Raw genomic sequence first — 3,695 nt, 5'->3', positions numbered from 1 at the left:
GTTGAAATAATAGAAGAAAGTTTGAGATAATTTCCAGAGTTCTTATACGATGTCATTATCTGAAAAAAAAAAAAGAAAAAAATTGTTGTATAGGGGCTGAAAAACGCGGGTTAGTCAAAGGCTTTGCCCATTAGCGAGTTGTTCAAAAGTTTAAAGTTAGGTAAGAAGGTATTTTTTTGTCAAGACTTTTACAGTCGTAGATAACTGGTTACTTTTAAAATGTACTTACTAACCTAACGAGTTATCCTTTTTACTGTACTACAAGTTAAAATGTAGGAATAAAACATTAGGAATTGTTTTTTGAGTTTGACTAGATAAATTAATTCCCCATAAGTTATAACCCCTATAAGTCCATCTTTTTTTTTTTGTAGGTAGTGTAAAATTGTTTTTTATTGTTTAAACGTGACAAAAACATCATCAATCATTACTTGTGCGTTCATTGATATAATAATTATTTATTATATAGTTTGCAATAAATATTGGACATTTTTTTTATATTCTATAATATTTTATGGTGGGAAAAATAATTATAGACTTTTAATAAAGTCGTTTGCATCGTGTTTTATAAACTGATTCAGAACATTAAGTACAATGTAGATTGTAGATGAATATTATCTATATACATAATTATAATTATTACATGTATATTATGACTATGTTTGTATATAAATACATAGTATATATATACAGAATATTACTCTGTCTTGTACATCATAATGTAGATTGGACAGTTGAAACACTGTCGCTATTGTGTGTTTTGCGATTCACAACACATATACTTTACGCGTACACCACTGTGCCAGTATAATAATAACAATAATAATAATAATAATAATAATAATAATAATAATGATAATAATAATAATAATAATAATAATGATAATAATAATAATAATAATAATAATGATAATAATAATAATAATAATAATAATAATAATAATAATATTAATACGATTCAACCGCGTTCAATAATGGCGATCCGACCTTCCATTTACGTCGTTATTCGCCGAGTGACGACTGACGACGAAACTATTTTCGGTGCTCACTCAATATAGGTACTCAATAAAATATGAAGTACCGATCATTTTGTGTATTGCGTCGGATAATAATAATAATACTAATAATAATAATTATAATACATGTAATTATTGAAGCTATAGGCAAACTGTGGTGGAACTAGGAATTGTTGGCTATTATTATTTATTATTAATAAGTTACATAGCATTATTAACTAAATTGTTAATATTATAAGTAGGATTTATTTTTACTACACGTTCTACACTGTAATATTATGTTTTATTTTCGAATAACATATTATTCACGTAGAGCTTAGAAATATTTTGTTTTGTAAAACGTCTATTTTTTGAATTTACGTTAAGTACTTACTATAAGTACATATAATACATGTTATTATACATGTATAATGTTCATAATGTACATATGATACAGGTATATTCCACGGTAATAGCAATACGCCAATATGGATAATAATTTCTGTTGGATAGGTACCTATAGCTACTACCTACCCATTTAGATCATTATATTATATTCTGATGCTTTTAAAAAATATTCAAACGAGTACCTATTGGTGTACGGTAAAATAAATATTATTATGTTTAAAACTAAAAAACTTTATAAATTTAAAGTACGTTTAAGTTTGTATTAAACGATTATCATTAAGTTTAGTTCAATGTACTGCGACGAAGTTTTTTTTATATGTTATGCATTTAACACTGCATTTTACAGTGATATTTATAGTAAAAACGGTAATTTACACAAATTACTTTTCCAAGTATATAGCTGCTGTTGTTATATAATAATGGCTAGTTGAGTTAATGACGCGGAAGATATTAGGACATGGCGAAAAAAATTTCCAAGATAGTACAATATAATATGTTTATGATATGCGTACATAATTCGAGTTGATTGCGTGATTTTATGATATATGTATACTATAATGTGTTATACAATGTTATATACATACCTATAAAGAGGGTGTTTCGGGAATGTTTACTTATTAAATGCTGAGATGAGATAATGGAATATGAATTTTCGCACCATTTTAAAAATGTATAAACTCTCTTGGCATATCACGGCATGTGTTTATATAAGACAATATTATATAATACCCAGTGGTATAAAAAGATAAATACACGGTATTATAATAATATGTTATTGCACGAATGTAAATAAAAAACACCCTTTTGGAGGTAGCCGTGTAATAAAACCAAATAAAATATCTCAAATTTAAATAACACAGAAAATAACTAAAGCATTGAAATAACTAGCTTTGAGCAACCTTTGGTGGTCAGAACTACAAATGTTCGAGATAATTTTAGAAACGGTTCTTTATTAAGTGGGATTTTTAAAAATATAAAATATATTATTTTCTTACTGATTTTTCCTTCAAATGCGTACTTCCTAGATAATCCAAGTTTGTCGAAACAATCATTGAACCGTTAGAACTAATACTATAAAATGCTAAAACATGACATAACGTACCTATTTTAATCACTTAGAGTCATCCATCATTGAAAGCAGTACCTTAGCAAACGACCGTTTATACCTCCATTATATTAAGTTTTAACAACGAAAAATAAAATGTAATAATATAATATGTATTGTGATGTAAAATATACATTAGTCTATTATATTACACTTAATATAGTTAAAGGTTACCTATATACATATAGGTAATTTAATATTATAGCAAATACATAATGATTGTCTGACGTTCATAAATAATAACTAGGTATATCTGAAGTACAAGAAATTCTGTGATTTGTAAAACTGTTATTATGACTAATATAGTTATAAGTGTCATTTTATTAATAACATACAGATCGTATGAAAATCAGTTATATATGAAATGAGTTTGACTATAATCAGTATAGGTATTTAAACTTCGCTGGGTAAAATATTCAGTACTATTATAATATGCATAATATTACGTATAGCGTGTCTATTTTAGATTCTGAGTGGAACGATGAATGTATTGATTTTACAATGATGTGTGTTTTTTTATTTTTTATTTTTTTGTGTCTGTGTACACGATAAGTAGTCGAAATAGTGCTACGATTTTCAACTTAAGTATCTTCTTCGATCAGAAAGTGAATATCGTTGGTGCATTGGGGAGGTCGAAATTTAAATTTCCCAGTAGTTTTGTGTTAAATATTGCATGAAACTTTTAAATCTTAACCAGGCCTATAGTTTTAGGTTAAGGCAGCATAAATATTACACTTAGTACATAATATATTTAAGCAAGCGATATATTTTCAATTATAAATACCTAACTAGAAATGTTGATGGGAAATTACTAATTTTTGCATTTTTTTACTAAAAGGCTCGGTGCCAGTTTTTCAAATATTCCAAAATTTTATAAAACATAAAAATAAATTTAGATTCTGAGTGGAACGATGAATGTATTGATTTTACAATGTGTGTTTTTTTTTTTTTTTGTGTCTGTCATCACCTTTTAAGACAGTAAAAGTGCTTCGATTTTCTTCAACAGTATCTTTTCTGATAGGAAAGTGAATCTAGTTGGTACTTTGGGGGGTCAAAAGTATAATTTTTCCAGTAGTTTTCAAAAGCGCCGGAAAACAAAAGAAAATTTAGGTAAAACGGGAATTTTTACGCAAAATCTGTTTTCGAGAAATTGATTTTGGTTTTGGTCTACTTTAAATTAAATGACCGTA

Source organism: Acyrthosiphon pisum, chromosome A2, assembly GCF_005508785.2.
Source record: "Acyrthosiphon pisum isolate AL4f chromosome A2, pea_aphid_22Mar2018_4r6ur, whole genome shotgun sequence".
Taxonomy (NCBI): Eukaryota; Metazoa; Arthropoda; class Insecta; order Hemiptera; family Aphididae; genus Acyrthosiphon; species Acyrthosiphon pisum.
This window is presented reverse-complemented; position numbering follows the sequence as displayed.